This window comes from Apodemus sylvaticus, chromosome 12 (genome assembly GCF_947179515.1).
Source record: "Apodemus sylvaticus chromosome 12, mApoSyl1.1, whole genome shotgun sequence".
Lineage (NCBI taxonomy): Eukaryota > Metazoa > Chordata > Mammalia > Rodentia > Muridae > Apodemus > Apodemus sylvaticus.
In genome coordinates this window covers 2530464-2554104 of record NC_067483.1, presented here as the reverse complement: position 1 = coordinate 2554104, position 23641 = coordinate 2530464, and the positions used below count along the sequence as shown (strand labels likewise).

Here is a 23641-nt window from a genome sequence, read left to right as displayed (position 1 = left end):
TCAGATCTTACTACAAAAGTTTAAACTCAATAAAATTGGGAAATCTGGATGAAATGAACAACTTTCTATACACATACCATGTACCAAAGTTAAAACAGGATCACATAAATAATCTAAACAGTCTCATAACACCTAAAGAAATAGAAGCAGTAATTAATAGTCTCTCAACCAAAATAACCCAGGATCAGATGGGTACAGTGGAGAATTTTATCAAACCTTCAAAGAAGACCTAATACCAATATTCTTCATTCCACAAAATAGAAACAGAAGGAATACTACTTAATTTGTATTATGAAGCCAAAATTATGCTTATACCTAAACCACACAAAGACCAAACAAGGAAATACAACTTCAGACCAATTTCCCTTATGACCATTGATGCAAAAATACTCAATAAAATTATTGCCAACTGAATCCAAGACCACATCAAAGCAATCATTCACCATGATCAAGTATGATCAAGTATGGAAATCCATCAATGCAACCCACTACATAAGCAAACTCAGTGAAAAAATGTGTCATTTCATTAGATGCTGAGAAAGCATGTGACAAAAATTCAGCATCCCTTCAGGTTAAGTCTTAGAAAGATCAGGAATTCAAGGCCCATACCTAAATGTAGTAAAAGCAATATACAGCAAACCAGTAGCCAACAACAAACTAAATGGAGAAAAACTTAAAGCTATCCCACGAAAATCAGGGACTAGACAAGGCTGCCCTCTCTCTCCATATCCATTCAATATAGTAACTGAAGTTCTAGCTAGAGAAATTAGAGAAAAAACGGATGTCAAAAGTATACAAATTGGAAATGAAGAAAACAAAATATCACTGTTGCAGAAGATATGATCCTATAATTAAGTGATGCAGAAAAAAATCTACCAGAGATTATCTAAAGTTGATAAACAACTTCAGCAAAGTAACTGGATATAAAATTAACTCAAACAAATTAATAGCCTTCCTCTACTCAAAAGATTAAAAGACTGAGAAAGAAATTAGGGAAACAACACCTTCACAATAGTCACAAATAGTATTACATACCTTGGTGCAACTCTCATCAAACAACTGAAAGATCTATATGACAAGAACTTCAAATCTCTGAAGAAAGAAATCCAAAAAGATCTCAGAATATGGAAAGTTCTCCCATGCTCATGGATTGGCAGGAATTATATTGTATGAATGTCCACCTTGCCAAAAGTAATATATGGATTGAATGCAATCCTCATCAAAATTCCAAATCATTTCTTCATAGAGTTAGAAAGAACAATTTTCAAATTCTGTTGGAATAACAAAAACCCAGGATAGCAAAAAAATATTCTCAACAGTTAAAGAACTTCTGGTTGAATAACCATCCCTGATATCAAGCTGTATTATTGAGCAATAGTGATAAAAACTGTATAGTATGGGTATAGAGAGAAACATGAAGATCAATGGGATAGAACTGAAGATCTAGAAATTAACCCACACAACTATGGTCACTTGATATTCACAGTGGAGATAAAATCATCCAGTGAAAAAAGACAGCATTTTTTAACAAATGGTGCTGGATCAACTAGAATTCAGCATGTAGAAAACTGCAAATTGACCCATCCTTATCTCTTTGTACAAAGCACAACTCCAAGTGGATGAAAAATCTGTACATAAAATCAGATACACTGAAACTTATGGAGGAGAAAGGGGGAAGATCCTTGAACACATGGGCAGAGGGAAAACTTTCCTGAACAGAACACAAATGGCCTATGCTTTAAGATAAAGAATTGACAAATGGGACCTAATAAAATTGCAAAGCTTCTGTAAGACAAAGGGTACTATCAATAGGAGAAATCAGCAACCAACAGATTTGCAAAATATCTTTACCAATCTTACATTTGATAGAGGGCTAATATCCAATATATACAAAGAGCACAAAATGTTAGACTACTCCAGAAAAACAACCCTATTAAAAAAATAGGGTACAGAGCTAATCAAAGAATTCTCAACTGCGGAAGACCAAATGGCTGAGAAACATCTAAAGAAATGTTCAACATCCTTAGTTGTCAGGGAAATGCAAATCAAAACAACCCTGAGATTCCACCTCACACCAGTCAAAATGGATAAAATCAAAAACTTAGATGACAGAAGATGCTGGCTAAGATTTGGAGAAAGAGGAACACTTCTCTGTTGCTAGTGAGATTACAAGCTCGTATAACCACTCTGGAAATCAGTTTGGTGGCTCCTCAGAAAATTGGACATAGTATTACCTGAGAAGCCAGCTATATAACTCCTGGACATATACTTAGAAGATTCTCCAACATGTAATAAGGAAACATACTCAACTATGATCATAGCAGCCTTATTTACAATGGATAGAAACTGGAAAGAACCCAGATGTCGACAGGGCATAAGATCAATGGAACAGCTGGGACAGAAGTCTTCCCACTGCCATTTGCACCAGGGACCCAGAAATTCCTCATCCTTCTGTGCATAGCCAGCCAGGAAAGACAGATCTCCCAGCAGTGCTTTCACTTTTGAGCTCAGAGTAGTAAGAACACAGGCTTACAGGCCCCACAGGAGAAACAAACTCCAGCCAGAGAAATCAATAGCAACTATCACCAGAGACAACCAGATAGCAAAAGCCTTGCACAAGAACCCTACCAACAGAAACCAAGGCCACATGGCAACATCAGAACCCAGTTCTGCCACCACAGCAAGTCCCAGATATCCCACCACACCAGAAAAGCAAGAAATGCATTTAAAACCATCTCATGACACTGATAGAGGGCTTCAAGAAAGACTTAAATAACTCCCTTAAGGAAATACAGGAGATCATGGGTCAACAGGCAGAAGCCCTTAAAGAAGAAACACAAAAATCCCTTAAAAAATTACAGGAAAACACAAACAATCAAGTGAAGGAACTGAGCAAAACCATCCAGGATCTAAAAGTGGAAGTAGAATCAATAAAGTGATCACAAAGTGAGACATCTCTGGAGATAGAAAACCTTGGAAATAATTCAGGAGTCATAGATGCAAGCATCAACAACAGAATACAAGAGATAGAAGAAAGAACCTCAGGTGCTGAAGATACCTGTAGTGGCTATTCCTGGTTGTCAACTTGACTATATCTGGAATGAACTACAATCTAGAATTGGAAGGCTTACCTATGATCCTAATCTGGAGGCTCAGAGATATGTTTCTGACATGGATCTTGGCATGGAGATCTTGAAGCATAGTGGCTATGAATTTCAGAAGTTTAAGACAAGGAGATCTCTGAGTTCAAGATCATCTGGGATTAAAGGCATGTAGGCACACGCCATTTATCTGGGCCACACCCTCACCTGGAGACCCACACACCTGTAATCTGGGCTATACCTTCTGCTGGAGATATATAAGGACATTGGAAGAAGGAAGATTTACTCACTCTTCTTTGCTGCTTGCCTCATGGGACTGAGAAACTGCTAGATCCTTGGACTTCAATCCACAGTTGCTGCTGACCATTGTAGGGGAACTGGACTATAGACTGTAAGTCATTGACAAATTCCCTAACTATATAAAGACTATCCATGCGTTCTGAGAATCTAGAGAACCCTAACTAATAGAGAAGTGGGTACCAGGAGTGCTTCTAGAGGAGTAGAAGTATAAGGATGAATGTTTCAAAACTTTGGAGTTGGTTGGTTGGTCCACCAGCATCTTCAACTACTGAAACCTCTCCAGATTATTTCCATCCTGGGAACTCGGAGAATATTGAAGACTCATGGATGAAACTATATCTCAAGCTTAAAGAAGCTAATGCCTTTGATTATCTTGATGAATTATGTGATTCAGTGGTATACAATACTTTCTCCAAGTTGGGGAAATACTCGGAAAATGATTTTGCTGGATGGTTGCTCTTAGCATCTTGAGAAAAAATAATGAAGGAAAGGAAGGAGTTGTGTGATAAAATCAAAGAGCTCCAGACTCAAGTAAACAATCTAAAAGTTGCTACGTGTGCCCTTGAAGAGAATCTACTCTCTAGCAGCCACAGAGCTCAAGTAGCAGAAAATCAAACTGAAGCCCTCATTATAAGGTTGACTGAATTACAATGAAAATTTAAGTCTCAACCTCAGAAGGTGTCAGCAGTTAAAGTAAGGTCATTAATCGGCAAAGAATGGGATGCTATAACTTGGGATGGGGATGTGTGGGAAGACCCTGTTGAAATTAAGAGTTTTGAATCTTCAGATTTTCAAGAATTTTCTCCACCTGAAGAAGTAGTACCCTTAGCCCCACCCCTTGAAATAATGCCTTCCTTCTCCACATGAGGAAATTAATTCCTCAGAGCCTGATAAACCAGCAGTGACTTATGCTGACAATGCTGATGTTTCTTAGGCCCCACCAATAGTTTCTTCTAGACCTATAACCAGACTCAAGGCAAAGCAGGCCCCTAAAGGTGAGAGAGAAAGTGTAGCCCATGAGGAAACACACTATACTAATAAGGAGCTTAATGAGGTTGCTAATTCATTCAAGCAGTCTGGGGAATATGTGTGGAAATGGATTTTAAGGGTGTGGGATAATGGTTGAAGGAACATAAAACTAGAGCAGGCTGAGTTTATTGGAATGGGCCCTCTGAGTGGAGATTCTAGGTTTAATATGGAAGCTAGCACAGTTCAAAAAGGTGTCAAAAGTTTGTCTGAGTGGTTGGTTGAAGTATTTATCAAAAGATGGCCTGCTGAAAAGGAGTTGGAGATGCCTGATAACCCTTGGCTTAGTGTTGATGAAGGGATTTTAAGGATTAGGGAAATTGCAGTGTTAGAGTGGATACATTGTGTAAAATCTAATCCTCCACAGTGGGAAGGTCCAGAAGATATGCCCTTCACCAGTCCTATAAGATGCAAACTGGTGAGAGGGGCACCAGCACATATAAAGAGTTTTGCTCTTGCCCTTTCCCTTGTGCCAGAACTTAGGGTTGGAGATGCTGCTTCTCAATTAGATGAATTAAATTCAATGGGTTTAATTGGGCCCTGAGTTAACAAGGGCCAGGTGGCAGCAATGAATCACCAGAGACAAGGTGATCGTAGTTATTATAATGGACAGCATAGACAAAACAATGTTTATAATGACCTACCCCTTAATGGGCAGAGAGGTGGAACTTATAATGGTATGACTTTTTTGGTGCTGGCTAATCAATCGTGGAGTTTCCAGGGATGAACTATATAGGAAACCTACTGCATATCTGTTCGATCTGTATAAGCAGAAAAATCCTCAAACAAATGATAGAAAGGCTGCATTAGACCATGGCAAAAGGCAATCTCAGCCAGTGAATTAATTTCCAGACTTGAGCCAGTTTAAATATCCAGAACCCCTTGAATGAAGGGGTGGCCGGGTTCCCCTGAGGAAGGATCTTGATAAGACACCTAAAAGTTTTGCTGTTAGTCTTTCTCCAATTCTTCCCCAGAGGGACCTATGGCCCTTTACAAGGGTAACTGTACACTGGGGAAAAGGAAATAATCAGACTTTCTGGGGGCTATTGGATACTGGTTCTGAATTGACACTGATCTCAGGAGATCCCAAGAAACATTGTGACCCTCCAGTAAGAGTAGGGGCTTATGGAGGACAGGTGATTAACAGAGTTTTGACTGATGTGTGACTCACAGTAGGTCCAGTGGGTCCCCGAACACATCCTGTGGTCATTTCCCCAGTTCCAGAATGTATAATTGGGATAGATATACTCAGAAATTGTCAGAATTCTCACATTGGTTCTCTGACCTGTGGAGTGATGGCTATTATGGTTGGAAAGGCAAAATGGAAGCCTTTAGAGTTGCCTCTATCAAAGAAAATAGTGAATCAAAAACAATATCGTATTCCTGGAAGAATTGCACAAATTACTGCCACAATCAAGGTATGAAATATGCACGGGTGGTGGTTCCCACCACATAACCCTTTAACTCTCCTATCTGGCCAGTGCAGAAGACAGATGGATCATGGAGGGTGATAATTGACTATTGATAATTAAATTAGGTAGTAACTCCAATTGCAGCTGCTCTACCAGATGTAGTTTCGTTACTTGAGCAAATTAACACATCTCCTGGAACCTGGTATGCAGCTATTGACCTGGAAAATGCCTTCTCAGTACCTGTCCATAAGAACAACCAGAAGCAATTTGATTTCAATTGGCAAGGCCAGAAGTATACCTTTACAGTTTTGCCTGTAAGGTATATTAACTCTCCTGCCCCGTGTCATAACTTAGAAGGGACCTTGATCATTTGTCTCTTCCACAAAAAATTACATTGGTGCACTATATTGATGATATTATGCTGATTGGACCAAGTGAGCAGGAAATAGCAACCACTTTGGATTCATTGGTAACACATATGCATATCAGAGGATGGGAAATAAATCCAACCAAGATTCAAGGACCATCTACTTCAGTGAAATTCTTAGGAATACAGTGGTGTGGGGCATGCAGAGATATTCCTTCTAAGGTGAAAGATAAGTTATTGCACCTGGCCCTTCCCACCACCAAGAAAGAAGCACAACATTTAGTGTGTCTATTTGGATTCTGGAGACAGCACATTCTTCACTTAGGTGTGTTACTCAGGCCTATTTACCAAGTGACTCCGAAAGCTGCTAGCTTTGTGTGGGGCCCTGAACATGAGAAGGCTCTTCAACAGGTCCAGGCTGCTGTGCAGGCTGCACTACCACTTGGACCATATGATCCAGCAGACCCAATGGTACTTGAGGTGTCAGTGGCAGATAGAGATGCTGCTTGGAGCCTCTGGCAGGCCCCTGTAGGTGAATCACAGAAGGGACCTTTGGGATTTTGGAGCAAAGCTCTACTGTCATCTGCAGACAACTACTCCCCCTTTGAAAAACAGCTCTTGGCCTGCTATTGGGCCTTAGTGGAAACTGAACGTTTGACAATAGGACACCAAGTTACTATGCGACCTGAACTGCCCATCATGAGCTGGGTGTTATCTGACCCCCCCAAGTCATTAAGTAGGGAGTGCACAACAGCAGTCTATTATCAAATGGAAGTGGTATATACGTGATCGGGTCAGAGCAGGTCCTGAAGGCACAAGCAAGTTACATGAAGAAGTTGCTCAAATGCCTATGGTTTCTACTCCTGTTACAATGCCATCTGCTGCCAAACATGCACCTATAGCCTCATGGGGTGTTCCCTATGACCAGTTGACTGAAGAAGAGAAGACTAGGACCTGGTTTACTGATGGCTCTGCACATTATGCAGGCATCACCCAGAAGTGGACAGCTACAGCATTACAACCCCTTTCTGGGACAACCCTGAAAGATACAGGTGAAGGAAAATCTTCACAGTGAACAGAACTTTGGGCAGTACATATGGTATTACAGTTTGTTTGGAAGAAGAAATGGCCAGATGTACGATTGTTCACTGACTCATGGGCTGTAGTCAATGGATTGACTGGATGGTCAGGGACATGGAAAGATCACAATTGGAAAATTGGTGAGAAAGACATCTGAAGAAGAAGTATGTGGCTAGAGCTCTCCAAATGAGCAAAGGATGTGAAGATATTTGTGTCCCATGTAAATGCTCACCAAAAGGTGACTTCAGCTGAGGAGGAGTTTAATAATCAAGAGGATAAGATGACCTGTTCTGTGGATAGTCATCCTCTTTCCACAGCCATCCCAGTTATTGCCCAGTGGGCACAGGAACAATGTGGCCATGGTAGCTGAGACAGAGGTTATGTTTGGGCTCAGCAACATGGACTTCCATTCACCAAGACTGACCTGACTACAGCTGCTGCTGAATGCCAGATCTGCCAACAGCAGAAACCAACACTGAGCCCCAGATATGGCACCATTCCTTGAGGTGACCAGCCAGCAATCTGGTGGTAGGTTGACTATATTGGACCACTTCCCCCATGGAAAGGACAGCGTTTTGTTCTTACTGGAGTAGATACTTATTTTGGTTATGGATTTGCCTTTCCTGCACGTAATGTTTCTGCCAAAACCACCATCCGTGGACTCACTGTATGCCTTATCTATCGTCATGGTATTCCACACAGTATTGCTTCTGACCAAGGAACTCATTTCACAGCCAGAAAAGTGCGACAGTGGGCCCACGATTATGGAATTCACTGGTCTTACCATGTTCCCCATCACCCTGAAGCAGCTGGTCTGATAGAAAGATGGAATGGCCATTTGAAGACACAGTTACAGTACCATGGCAACAGCATGGAGGGCTGGGGCAGTGTTATTCAGAAGGCAGTATATGCTTTGAATCAGCCTTCAATATATGGTACTGTTTCTCCCATAGCCAAGATCCATGGGTCTAGGAATCAAGGGGTGGAAAAGGGAATAGTTCCACTCACTATCACTCCTAGTAACCCTCTAGGAAAATTTTTGCTAATTGTGCCCACAACTTTAGGTTCTGCTGGCCTAGAAGTTTCGGTTCCAGAGAGGGGAAGTGCTCCTACCAGGAGTCACAAGAAACATTCAATTGAACTGGAAGCTCAGATTTCCCCCTGGCCATTTTGGGCTTCTAATGCCCTTAAACCAACAAGCCAAGAAAGGAATAACAGTGCTAGGAGGGGTGGTAGATCCAGATTACCATGGAGAAATTGGATTGCCTTTCCACAATGGAGGTAAGCAGGATTATGTCTGGATTACAGGAGATCTCCTAGGGTGTCTCTTAGTACTACCATGTCTTGTGATTAAAGTCAATGGGAAACTATAACAGCCTAATCCAAGCAGGATGACAAAGGATGACCCATCAGGAATGAAGGTATGGATCAATCCTCCAGAAAAAGAAACAAGACCTGCTGAGGTGCTTGCTGAAGGTGAAGGAAATACAGAATGGGTAGCAGAAGAATATAGTTATAAATACCAGCTAAAGCCACATATCCAGTTGCAGAAATGAGGATTATAAGTAATATGAATGCTTCTATCTTATTGTGTTAAGGATACATTTGTCTTTCTTCCAATTACTTTAACATCAGTTGGTATTGAAACACTAAAAGAATGTTCCCAAGGGACATTACCCCTTTGTAAATTTACAAATGCATTTGCGATTGTTCGAGGAATAGTTATATCATGTAAGGCTTATTCATGACCTTGTTATTGTTTCATGTGGACATGAGATATTATTTGTGTCAAGTTGACAAAGGGTGGATTATAGTGGCTATTCCCGGTTGTCAACTTGACTATATCTGGAATGAACTACAATCGAGAGTAGGAAGGCTCACCTATGATCCTAATCTGGAAGCTCAGAGATATGTTTGTGACCTGGATCTTGGCATGGAGATCTTGAAGTATAGTGGCTATGAATTTAAGAAGATTAAGACAAGGAGATCTCTGAGTTCATGATCATCTGAGATTAAAGGCATGTAGGCACATGCCTTTTATCTGGGCCACACGCTCTGCTGGAGACCCACATGCCTGTAATCTGGGCTACACTTTCTGCTGGAGATATATAAGGACATTGGAAGAAGGAAGATTTACTCACTCTTCTTTGCCTGCTTGCCTCGTGGGACTGAGAAACTGCTAGATCCTTGGACTTAGATCCACAGCTGCTGTTGACCATTATAGGGGAGTTGGACTATAGACTGTAAGTCATCGACAAATTCCCTAACTATATAAAGACTACCCATATGTTCTGTGACTCTAGAGAACCCAAACTAATACAATACCATAGAAAACATTCACTCAACAGTCAAAGAAAACACAAAATTCAAAAAGCCGGTAACCTAAAACATCCAGGAACTCCAGGACACAATGGGAAGACCAAACCTAAGGATTATAGGTATAGATGAGAGTGAGGATTTATACATTAAAGGTCCAGTAAATATTGTCAACAAAATTGTAGAAGAAAACTTCCCTCATCTAGAGACAGTGATGCCCATGAACATAAAATAAGCCTTCAGAATTCCAAACAGACTGGACCAAAACAGAAAGTCCTCCCAGCATATAATAATCAAAACACCAAATTTACTAAACAATGAAAGAATAATAAAAGCAGTAAGGGAAAAAGGGCAAGTTACTTATAAAAGCAGACCTATCAGAATTATACCAGACTTCTCACCAGAGATGATGAAAGCCTGAAGATCCTGGGCAGACCTCATACAGACCCTAAGAAAACACAAAGCCAGCCCAGATTACTATATTCAGCAAAACTCTCATCATAGATGGAGAAACCAAGATAATCCATGATAAAACCAAATTTGTACAATATCTGTCCACAAATCCAGCCCTACAAAGGATAATTGATGGAAAATCCAAACATAAGGAGGGAAACTACACCCTAGAAAAGGCAAGAAAGTAATCTTCTTCCAACAAACCTAAAAGAAGATACTGACACAAACATAAAAATAACATCAAAAATAACAGGAAGCAGCAATCACTATTTGTTAATATCTCTTAACAACAATAGACACAACTCCCCAATAAAAAGAAATAGACTAACGAAATATTTCTCATGTAAATTTTCAATTTTATCAGAAAATGTTTGTAATTCCCCTTTTTATTAATTTAGTAATGGATTTTTATGTCTACCATTTTATCTGCATTATTTTTCATGATAATGTTCAATTTTAATATGTCTTTCTATATATTTCATCTATTTTATAAGAGATGTCCCCCTCCCCCTGTCCCCCCCCCTCCCCGAGACAGGGTTTCTCAGTGCAGCCTTGACTGTCCTGGAACTCACTATGTAGACCAGGCTGGCCTCTAACTCAGAAATCTGCGTGCCTCTGCTTCTCAGGTGCTGGGATCAAAGGCATGCACCACCACTGCTTGGCTTAGAAAGAGTATTTATATCTACCATTTTACATGTAAAATTTTCCATGAAATAGTCAATTTTAATGTGTTTGTCTATATATTTCTTGAATTTTTCCAGAAATACTTTCCATGTAAATATTCACGTTTATCAGAAAATGTTTATAATTCCACTTTCAATCAACTTAGTAGTACTTTTATGACTACCTTTATTAGATCTATATAAAATTTACCATGATAATCTTCAATTCTAACATGTTTTTCTACATTTTTCTACAATTTTATCAGAAATAGTTTCTACATGAATCTTCAATTCTATCATAAAATGTTTCTATTCTATATTTCAAATAATTCAGCAATATTTTAAGTTTCTACCACTTTACTCTTTAATTTTCCATGAAAATTGTCAGTTTTAATGTCTTTATCTGAAATATTGTACATGTAAATCTTTAGTTTTATCATAAAGTGTTTTTACTTCCTTTTTTAATTAAAAAAACAAAAACAAAAACAGATGTCCCTCAACATAGAATTGGATACCCAAGATGGAGTACTACTCAGCTATTAAAAGCAACTGATTTATGAAATTCTTAGGCAAATGTTTGGAACTAGAAAATATCATCCTAAGTGTGGTAACCCAATCATAAAAGAATAGACATAGTATGCACTCACTAATGAGTGGATATTAGCCTAGAAGCTTGGAATACCCAAGACACAATTCACAGACCACATAAACTCAAGAAGGAAGACCAAAGTGTGGGTGCTTCAGGGAAACAAAATACTCACAGGAGTAAATATAGAGATAAAGTGTAGAGCAGAGAATAAAGGAAAAGCCATCTAGAAACTGTCCCACCTGGGAATTCATCACATATACAGTCACCAATCCCTAGCACTATTTGAATGCCAAGAAATGCTTGATGAAAGGAGCTTGATATGGCTGTCTTATGAGATCCCTTGCCATAGCCTTGCAAAAAGATTGGCAAATTCTTGCAGTCAACCATTGGACTAAGCTTGGGGTCCCCAATGGAGGCCTTAGAGAAAGGACTTAGGAACTAAAGTGGTTTGCAACCTCCTAGGAAGAAGCACACTATTAACCCACCAGACACACCCCCACCCCTGGGGCTCCCAGGAAGTAAATATCAACCAAGGAGTGCACATGGCTCCAGCTGCCTATGTAATTAAGGATTGCCTTGTCAGGCATCAATGGGAGGAGAGGTTCTTGGTCCTATGAAAGCCTAGAGTAGGGTAATTGAGGACAGGTAGTTGGGAGTGGGGTGGATGGAAGAACACCCTCACAGAAGCAGAGGGAGGGTGGATGGGATAGGGAGTTTGGGCGGTGGGATAAGGGAATAACATTTGAAATGTAAATAAAGAAAACAGCCAAGAAAAAAAGAAAGAAAAAAAATAAAAGAAGGAAAATGCTTTAAATCAGAATTTAAATTATGTAAATTAAGAACACTGAACAACTGTTCACAGGGTAAATTATAATTCTAAATATTAGTATTATTTGTACTAAAAATACATTAAATAGGACCATCTTAGGCTTCATTCAGACCTACTGAGTCAGAAATTCTAGATGAGGGAATTAACTGTTGATGCTCAGAAATCCTGCAGGCAATTTTTGATACCATCTATTGTCTAAAGGCGATTGTCTTGCCTCTCTCTGTATAGTACTGTGTGTTTCTATTTTTCTGTGTCATTGTGTTTGTATTTTTGTCTCTGTCTCTGCCTCTGTCTCTCTGTCTCCCTGTCTCTCTGACTCTCTCTGTCTCTCTGTCTCTGACTCTGTCTCTCTCCTCTCTCTCTCTCTCTCTCTCTCTCTCTCTCTCTCTCTCTCTCTCTCTCTCTCTCTCTGTTTCTGCAAAAATTGCATGTAGGTTATTCATGGGTGAAACAAATACCAGGATATGGGGGTAATTGTCCACTTATGTTATATGTGATGTTGGCCTTCAGGTGAACCTGTAAAAACAAAAAAGCCAGGATAGTTAAAACTATTCTCAACAGTAAAAAGAACTTGCGGGAAAATCAATATCCCATACCTCAAGCAATACTACAGAGCAATAGTGTTAAAAACTTCATGGCATTGGCACAGTGACAGGCAAGTAGACCAATGAAATAGAATTGAAGACCTAGAAATGAATCCACACACCTATGGTCACTTGATCTTCGACATAGGAGAGTAAAACATCCAATGGAGAAAAGATAGCCTTTTCAACAAATGGTGCTTGGTTCAACTGGAGGTTAGCATGCAGACAAATGCGAATTGATCCATTCTTATCTCCTTGTACTAAGCTTAATTCCAAGTGGATCAAGGACCTCTACATAAAACCAGACACACTGAAACTAATAGAAAAGAAACTGGGGAAAACCCTTGAGTAAATGGGCACAGGGGGAAAGTTCTTGAACAGAACACCAATAGCTTATGCTCTAAGATCAAGAATTGACAAATGGGATCTCATAAAATTACAATGTTTCTGTAAGGCAAAGGACACTGTCAAAAGGACAAAATGGCAACCAACAAATTGAGAAAATATCTTCACCAATCCTACGTCTGATAGATAAATACAAAGAACACAAGACGTTAGACTCCAGGGAACCAAATAACCCTATTAAAATATGGGGTACAGATATAAACAAAGAATTTTCACCTGAAGAAATTTGGATGACCGAGAAGCACCTTAAGAAATGCTCAACATCATTAGTCATTAGGGAAATGAAAATCAAAACAACCCTGAGATTTCACCTCACACAAGTCAGAATGGCTAAGGTTAAAAACTCAGGAGACAGTAGGTGTTGGCTAGGATGTGGAGAAAGAGGAACACTCCTTCACTGCTGGTGGGATTGTAAGCTAATACAATCACTCTGGAAATCAGTCTGGCAGTTCCTCAGAAAACTGGACATGACCCTTCCAGAGGACCCTGCTATACTACTCCCGGGCATATACCCAAAGGATTCCCCGCATGCAATAAGGACACATGCTCCATTATGTTCATCGCAGCTTTAATTATAATAGCCAGAAGCTGTAAAGAACCCAGATGTCCCTCAATCGAGGAATGGATACAGAAAATGTGGTATATTTGCACAATGGAATACTACTCACCAATTAAAAACAATGAATTCATGAAATTTTTAGGCAAATGGATGGAAGTGGAAAATATCATTCTAAGTGAGGTAACTCAATCACAAAAGAATACACATGGAATGCAATCTTGATAAGTGGATATTAATTATCCCAGAAGCTATGGATAAGGCACAATTAGCATAACAAAAGACTCCCATGAAGAACTAAGGAGAGGGTCCTAATCCTGGAAAGGCTTGATCTAGCATTCTAGGGCAATACCAGGATAGAGTGAAAGGAGGGAGGTGATTGGAGAATGGCTGGAGAGAAGAAGGCTTATGGGACATATGGGAAGGTAGGAACTGGGAAAGGGGAAATCATTTGGAAAGTAAAGAAAGAATATAGAAAATTAAAAAAAGCTTATGCAGATTAGGTCAGCATGTCTTTAAGGTTGTTTTTTTTTTTTTTTTTTTTTTTTTTTTTTTTTTTTTTTAAGTCAGGTTTCCTGTTACTATGATAAAACACTGTGGCCAAAAGCAGTTTGTAGGAAAAATAAATTATTTTACCTTAGACTTCCAATATCTGTTTATTATCCTGGCAAGTCTGAACTGGAACACAAGGCAGAAATCAGGTGTCAGAGAGCATCAAGGGACAATGTTTACCACTTGCTCCTTGTGCATTACAGCTATATTATATATGTCCTGTCCAGGGCCACTACCCCAAGAGTTACATCACTTACTATGAGACAGAATTTTCTACATCAAGCACTAATCAAGAGAATGCACTACAAGTTTCTCCACAAGCTAATTTTGTAGGAAAAAATTCAATTAAGGAATAATCTGCTGCAGTGACTACAGTTCATGTTAAGATGACATAAAAGCAGCCATAGTATAGGGATTCTTAGGTTAATTGATCTGGAAACCCATCGCTGCACATGTCTTTATTCCATGGGATGAGATGCTTTACTGCATTAAAGCTTGAATATGAGCTGAGTACAAGAAATCATCACTCTGTTTCTGTGTCTTGGTTGTGAGGGCCATGTGACTATTGTGCTACCTCATGCTTCTATTACTAGAAATTCCTTTCTGTGATGGATTCTATCTTTGAATGGTACGAAGAAATAAATCCTTCCTTCTTTAAGTTGTTTTATCAGGGTATTTTATGAGCAAAAGAAACTAACCTATAAGTGCTTGCTAGACAGTGACTAGGGAACATATGTACACAATTTAGGACTCTGTGGAATAGAGGAATAAAACTAAGAAGAAAGAAATAATAGAAAGTTTTGCTTTTTTCAGTCTTCTTCATGAACGTTAAGAAAGGGCTTTTCCTTTGATTAACAGAACTTCTGTTAAGTATTGTAGATAATATACGTCATTCAGTAACTTCAAAAGGCACATTGACATTCTTTGGTTCAAAGTGAAAGCAACCAGGTAGGTATTTTTAAATTGATGACTATGGAAAATCTTTTAGTAGCCATAAAATTTCCATGACACCTTGTTTAATAGATTGAAGAAAGAAAAGAGATCACAGTAAATTACAATAAATTCAAAGCACAGTGACATTTTTATTAGATATATTCTTTATTTACATTTCAATTTTTCCCCTTTCCTGGTTACCCCATTCCCTGAAAATCCCATATGTCATCTCCCCTTACCCAATCAACCATCCTCTGCATTCCTGTCCTCGTATTTCTCTATACTAAGGTATCAAGTGTTTCCAGGACCAAGGGTCTCTCCTCCCTTTGGGATCTAACAAGACCATCCTCTGCTGCCTTTGTGTCTAGAGCCAAGGGAAACTCCATGTGCAATCTTTGGTTGGTTTTGTCCCTGGGAGCTCTGGGAGTACTGGGTGACTCATATTGTTCTTCATCCTGTGGCGCTGCAAACTCCTTTAGTTCCTTGGGCCTTTTCTCTTGCTCCTCCATTGGGGACCCTGTGCTCAGTTCAATGATTGGCTGAGAGTGTCCCCTTCTGTATTTGACATGCACTAGCAGAGACTCCCAAGTGACAGCTATATCCATCTCCAGTCAGCAAGCACATGTGGGCATTGATAACACTGTCTGGTTTTTGTAACTGTATGGGACGTATCCCTGTGTGGGGTTGTCTCTGGATGGTCTTTTCCCTCAGATGCTCTATGCTTTGTCTCTGAGAGAACAAATTATGGATACTTGGGTCCTTTGCAGATAGGGGAACAAAGTACCCATAGAAGGAGATACAGAGGAACAGTGACATATTTAATGAACATGAAAACAACACCCAACAATTGGAGAAAGAACCTGTAGAGACCATATCCAGTGGATAGGCATGGCCCCAGATGAGGGATGGTGCCACCCAACATCCTCAAAAATATTAATCCATAATTTCATCTGTCAAAAATAATGCAGGGACAGAGAGTGGAGAAGAGTGAAGGAAAGGCCTTCCAGAGACTGTTCCACCTAGGGATTCAGCCCATCTTCAGAACCAAATCAAAACGTGCTTACTGACAGAAATCTGGTATAGCTCTACCCTGAAAGAGGGTCTCCCAGAGCCTGACCAAGACAAATGCAGATGTACATAGTCAAACAATGAACTGAGCATTTGAAGCCCAATGGAGAAGTTAGGACAAGGAATTTAGAAGCTGTTGGGTTTGCAACCTCACAGGAAGAACAATAATATGAACCAAACAATCCCACCAAAGGTCTCAGGGACTAAACCACCAAAAAAAAAAAAAAAAAAAGAGTACAGATGGAGGGACTCATGGCTCCAGCTAGATATGTAGCAGAGGATTTTCTTAGCAGACACCATCTTGTAACAAAGCATATTGACTTATTCATAAATAGTCCAAAAGTATGGTGCACTTCTTTGTTATATATAATATTTAAGACATTATTATATCAATCAAGTGAGACATGGTTTCCCCTACCCAAATTCATTTTCTCAAAATTTGTTCATAGTTATGTAAGTTAATATAATTGGCATTATGCTAAGAATTAGGAGAAAAAAAAAAGAAAAAGGAAAAGAAGTTGATTTATCTTATAATAGCTATGCCACTGTTTCACTCGTGGGTACATTTTGCCTGGTAAGTCATTAAGTGGTTCATAGGATTCATGGCTGCATAAACCAGGGGATACCTCAGGTACTCTGAAGGCTATCTGGTAGGGAGTAAATTTATTGTTCAGATCCAACATGATTTTTATTATCCAAAGATCAAAGAGGGCATGCCATCATCAATAAATATTACCATCAAGTTCTGGTGGACAACCAAGAACCATATTGGAAGCTTATATCATTTTTGGGAATTTTGATGGGAAAATTGTTCATTTTTGCTATCCAGAAGTCATAGATGAACTAGGTTACTTGAAAGGGGGGATGGAAATGAAAATAATGGGTATGAGAGAAAGATAAAGCAAAGAAAAACTTTCTGATTAAGGCTCAAAGTTTAATATTCAGCACTGTATTTATATAAGGAGAGCCCTCAGAACCTATCCTTTCTTTCAGCTGAATTATATTGTTTTGTTTCAGCTGGATTATGTTGCAAAGCAAACTCAGTGGGCAGTCTACTCCTCTAGAAAATTGCAGGTTCAGCAAGGCAGGAAGACTCTACCTAGGTGGTTAAGTTCCATCTGTGGCAAACACTTAAGGTCTATTTAAGTCTCCTCAAGGCTGGGGGATGAGTACAGTCCATAGTCCAAAAATGTTGATAATTTAAAACTTATTGTCAACCCCATATTAGAATAGCTCACCAGAGTGTCACAATGACTTTGCTTGTGTCCACACAGACAAAAGTTTGCTCTAGGGCTCATCGGAAATATGGCAGGAAGTTCTTGGGCCATAACAGATAAGAGATGGTGGCCGGTGACACAGTTGCCCTCTCCGTTCAGCTCTGTAACATTGAGGCATTCAGGGGACAGTTTTCAGAGATTCTAGTGGGGACTGGGTTGTCATAACCCTCCTCTTAGAATTGAACTATGTCCAAAAATTCTAAGTATAGTATACTTATGGTTCCTTAAAAAAGTTACTATCTCAATTGACATGATAGACATCTAACTCTCCCTGATAAATTATGATCTTAAGAAATGAGGAAAGATGCATGGGAAGCCACAGAATTTGAGCCTTTTCTCATTTTGTGCAAATTAAAAGTAGCTCAACTTAAAATTCACTCCTATCATAACCATGTTTCTGATGTCAACTAGGGCAAAAACTGTGGAGAAACATGAAAATCTATAATGGACTCACTGGAAGAAGTAAACTAACACAGTGTGTTCTGATTTGGTAGCATATCTCATTCTCTCTTTCTTTCTCTCTGTCTCTCTGTCTATGCCTCTGTCTCTCTCTCCCTTTCTCTCATATATGTGTGTGTATGTATGTGTGTGTGTGTATGTGTATATGCATACACATATATACATGCATATATACATATATATACATATATATATATATATATATATATACGTATAAGATATTATCTGTGTAGTCCTGGCTGTCCTGGAATTTACTTTGTAGAGAACATTTGATTCATACTCCACCTGTATCTGGCTCCCTAGTGCTGGGATATCCAGTCATATTTGATTCTCTTTAATAATTAGCAAACGAAGTAAGAATCAAATCATACTAAAGAATTCTGGACTAGTACTGAAGAGTGGCATTATATAGAGGAACATTTTATTGTTTAATATTTAACTTTACAAAACTTTCTAATTTTTTGCCACATTTTAAGAATTTGAGACCACAGAAAGAATGAATGCTTCATGATATGGTTCTATGTGCTTCTAAAATTTCAAGTTTTCATAGTATTCTAATTTATAGTTTTTCTCTTAAAATTTCATTTTTGCTGGGCATGGTGACATATACCTTTGAACCACTACTGAGGAGTGAAGGAAGGCTAATCTGTATATGCTTGAGGTCATTCTTGTTCACATAATAGGTTCCAGAACAGCCACAGCTTTATATAGAATATATATATATATATATATATATATATATATATATATATATATGCTTTGTCATATTTATCATTGTTTACTTTAATAGTTGTTAAGATGTATCTGTTGTATGAGGAGAGTTATGTTTACATAAGTGTGTACCTTTGTATGGAAGCTAACACTCCATACTAGATGGTATATTTTCTTGCTTTCCTCCTATATTATTTTTTTAATATTTTTATTTTCTATATTTTTGTTTACATTCCAAATGATTTCCCCTTTCCCAGATACCACCTCCCCATATGTCACATAAACCTTCTTCTCTCCATCCATTCTCCAATCACCTCCCTCCTTTTTCTCTGTCCTTATATTCCCCTCCAATGCTAGATCATTCCTTTCCAGGATCAGGACCCTCTCCATACTTCTTCATGGGAGTCATTTGTTATGCGATTTGTGCCTTGGGTATTCAGAGCTTCTGGTCTAATTAATATCCACTTATCAGAGATTGCATTCCATGTGTATTCTTTTGTGATTGGGTTACCTCATTTAGGATGATATTTTCCAGATCAAACCATTTACCTAAAAATTTTGAGAATTTATTGTTTCTAATTGCTGAGTAGTATTCCATTGTGTAAATATACCACATTTTCTGTATCCATTCCTCCTTTGAGGGACACCTGGGTACTTTCCAGCTTCTGGCTATTATAAATAAGGCTGCTATGAACATAATGGAACATGAGTCTTTATTGTATGCAGGGGAATCCTTTGGGTATATGCCCAGGAGAGATATAGCAGGGTCCTCCGGAAGTGTCATGTCCAGTTTTCTGAGGAAGCGCCAGACTGATTTCCAAAGTGGTTGTACCATCTTACAGCCCCACCAGCAGTGGAGGAGTGTTCCTCTTTCTCCACATCCTCGCCAACACCTGCTGTCTCCTGAGTTTTTGCTGACTGGTATAAGGTGAAATCTCAGGGTTGTTTTGATTTGCATTTCCCTAATGACTGATGATGTTGAGCACTTCTTAAAGTGCCTCTTGGCTATCCGAATTTCTTCAGGTGAAAATTCTTTGTTTAGATCTGTACCCCATTTTTAATAGGGTTATTTGGTTCCCTGGCGTCTAACTTCTTGAGTTCTTTGTACATGTTGGATATTAGCCATATATCAGATGTAGGGTTGGTGAATATCCTTTCCCAATTTGATGGTTGCCATTTTGTCCTTTTAACAGTGTCCTTTGCCTTACAGAAATTTTGTAATTTTATGAGGTCCCATTTGTCAATTCTTAATTTTAGAGCATAAACAATTGGTGATCTGTTTAGAAAATTTTCCCCTGTGCCCATGCCCTCAAGGGTCTTCCCCAGTTTCTTTTCTATTAGTTTCAGTGTGTCTGGTTTTACATGGAGGTCCTTGATCCACTTGGAGTGAAGTTTAGTACATGGAGATAAGAATGGATCAATTCGCATTCTTCTGCATGCTGACCTCCAATTGAACCAGCACCATTGGTTGAAAAGGCTATCTTTTATCCACTTGATATTTTTGGCTTCTTTGTCAAAGATCAAGTGACGATAGGTGTGTGGAATTATTTCTGGATATTCAATTCTATCCCTTTGATCCACTTGTCTGTCACTGTGCCAATGCCATGCAGTTTTTAAGACTATTGCTCTGTAGTATTGCTTGAAGTCAGGGATACTGATTCCCCCAGAATTTCTTTTGTTGTTGAGAATAGTTTTAGATATCCTGGGTTTTTTGTTATTCCACATGAATTAGAGATTTGCTTTTTCTAACCCTGTGAAGAACTGAGTTGGTGTTTTGATGGGGATTGCGTTGAATCTGTAGATCCCTTTTGGCAAGATGGCCATTTTTAATTATATTAATACTGCTGATCCACGAGCATGGCAGATTTTTCCATTTTCTGAGGTCTTCTTGGATTTCCTTCTTCAGAGACCTGAAGTTCTTGTCGTATAGATCTTTCACTTGTTTGGTTAGAGTCACACCAAGATACTTTATATTGTTTGTGGCTATATTGAAGGGTTTCATTTCCCTAACTTCTTTCTCAGCCTGCTTATCCTTTGAGTATAGGAAGGCCACTGATTTGCTTGAGTTGATTTTATAACCAGCCACTTTGCTGAAGTTGTAGGAGTTCTCTGGTGGAGGTTTTCGGGTCACTTAAGTAGACTATCATGTCATCTGCAAATAGTGATAATTTGACTTCTTCCTTTCCAATTTGTACCCCCTTGACCTCCTTATGTTGTCTAATTGCTCTAGCTAAAACTTCAAGTACTATATTGAAAAGATATGGAGAGAGAGGACAGCCTTGTCTAGTCCCTGATTTTACTGGGATTGCTTCAAGTTTCTCTCCATTGCATTTGATGTTGGCTATCGGTTTGCTGTATATTGCTTTAAAGATGTTTAGGTATGGGCCTTGAATTCCTGTTCTTTCCAAGACTTTTAGCATGAAAGGATGCTGAATTTTGTCAAATGTTTTTCTGCATCTAATGAGACGATCAAATGTTTTTTTTTTTTTCTGTGAGTTTGTTTTTGGGGTCGATATCATTGATGGATTTGCTTATATTGAACCATCCTTGCATTCCTGGCATGAAGCCTACTTGATCATGATGGATGATCATTTTGATGTGTTCTTGGATTCAGTTGGCAGGAATTTTATTAAGTATTTTTGCATCAATATTCACAAGGGAAATTGGCCTGAAATTCTCTTTCTTTGTTGGATCTTTGTGTAGCTTTGGTATGAGTGTAATTGTGGCTTCATAGAACGAGTTGGGTAGTGTTTCTTCTGTTTCTATTTTGTGGAAAAGTTTAAAGAATATTGGTGTTAGGTCTTCTAGGAAGGTATGATAGAATTCTGCACTGAAGCCATCTGTTCCCGTGCCTTTTTTGGTTGGGAGATTTTCTATGACCCCTTTTATTTCTTCAGGTGTTATGGGACTGTTTAGATGATCTATTTGATCCTGATTTAGTTTTGGTGTCAGATACCTGTCTAGGAAACTGCCCATTTCTTCCAGATTCTCCAGTTGTGTTGAGTATAGGCTTTTGTAGTAGGATGTAATGATTTTTTGAATTTCCTCAGTTTGTGTTGTTATATCTCCCTTTTCATTTCCAAGTTTGTTAATCTGTATACTGTCTCTGTGCCCTTTGGTTAGTCTGGCTAAGGGTTTATCTATCTTGTTGATTTTCTCAAAGAACCAGCTCCTGGTTTTGTTGATTCTTGGTATGGTTCTCTTTGCTTCTACTTGATTGATTTTGGCCCTGAGTTTGATGATTTCCTGCCTTCTACTCCTCCTGGGTGAAATAGCTTCTTTTTGTTCCAGGGCTTTCAGGTGTGTCATTAAGCTGTTAGTGTATGCTCTCTCCATTTTCTTTTTGGAGGCACTCAGGGCTATGAGTTTTCCTCTTAGCACTGCTTTTGTTGTGTCCCATAGATTTGGGTATGTTGTGTCTTCATTTTCATTAAGTTCTAAAAAGTCTTTAATTTCTTTCTTTATTTCATCCTTGACCAAGGTATCATTGAGTAGAATATTGTTCAGTTTCCACATGTATGTGGATGTTCTGTTGTTTTTGTTGCTATTGAAGACCACTTTTACTCCATAGTGATCTGATAGGAGGCATGGGATTAGTTCGATCTTCTTATATTTATTGAGGTCTGTCTTGTGACCAATTATATGGTCTATTTTGGAGAAGGTACCATGAGGTGCTGAGAAAAAGGTATATTCTTTTGCTTTAGGATAGAATGTTCTATATCTATCTGTGAAATCTAATTGGTCCAATGCTTCAATTAGTTTCACTGTGTTCCTGTTCAGTTTCTGTTATCCTGATCAGTCCATTGAGGAAAGTGCAGTGTTGAAGTCACCCACAATTATTGTGTTAGGTGCAATGTGTGCTTTGAACCATAGTAAAGTTTCTTTTATGAATGAGGGTGCCCTTGCATTTGGAGCATAGATGTTCAGGATTGAGGGTTCTTCTTGTTGTATTTTCCTTTGCCCAGCAAGAAGTGTCCTTCAGAGTCTCTTTGGATGACTTTGGGTTGAAAGTCAATTTTATCTGATATTAGAATGACTACTCCAGCTTGTTTCCTGAGACCATTGGCTTGTAGAATTGTCTTCCAGCCTTTTACTCTAAGGTAGTGTATTTCTTTGGCACTGAGGTGTGTTTCCTGTATGCAGCAAATTGTAGGGTCCTGTTTCTTTATCCAGTCGGTTAGTCTATGTCTTTTTATTGGAGCATTGAGCCCATTGATGTTAAGAGATATTAAGGAATAGTGATTATTACTTCCTGGCATTTTTGATGTTATTTTTTAAATTTGATTGTTTAACTTCTTTTGGGTTGGATGAAAGAAGGTTACTATCTTGCTTTTTCCAGGGTGTAGTTTCCCTCCTTGTATTGGTGTTTTCCTCTTATTATCCTTTGTAGGGCTGCGTTTGTGGATAGATATTGGGTAAACTTGGTTTGTCATGAAATATCTTAGTTTCTCCATCTATGGTGATTGAGAGTTTTGCTGGATATAGTAGTTTTGGCTGGCATTTGTGTTCTCTTAGAGTCTGCATGAGATCTGCCCAGGATCTTCTAGCTTTCATAGTCTTAGGTGAGAAGTCTGGTGTGATTCTGATAGGTCTTCCTTTATATGTGACTTGGCCTTTTTCTCTTACTGCCTTTAATATTTTTTCTTTGTTTAGTACATTTGGGGTTTTGATAATTATGTGACAGGAGGTATTTCTGTTCTGGTCCAGTCTGTTTGGAGTTCTGTATGCTTCTTTTATATTCATGGGCATCTCTCTCTTTAGGTTAGGGAAGTTTTCTTCCATAATTTTATTGAAGATATTTGCTGGCCCTTTAAGTTGTAGATCTTCGCTCTCATCTATGCCTATAATTCTTAGGTTTTGGCTTCTCATTGTGTCCTGGATTTCCTGGATGTTTTGGGTGGCAAGCTTTTTTGCATTTTGCATTTTCTTTAACTGTTGAGTCCATGGTTTCTATGGTATCT

General features: G+C 38.8%; 1 pseudogene; it reads left to right on the top strand.

Moving 5' to 3' along the window:
- Positions 1 to 23641, top strand: part of LOC127697734 (contactin-associated protein like 5-1-like) — a 508343-nt pseudogene that overhangs the window by 399910 nt on the left and 84792 nt on the right.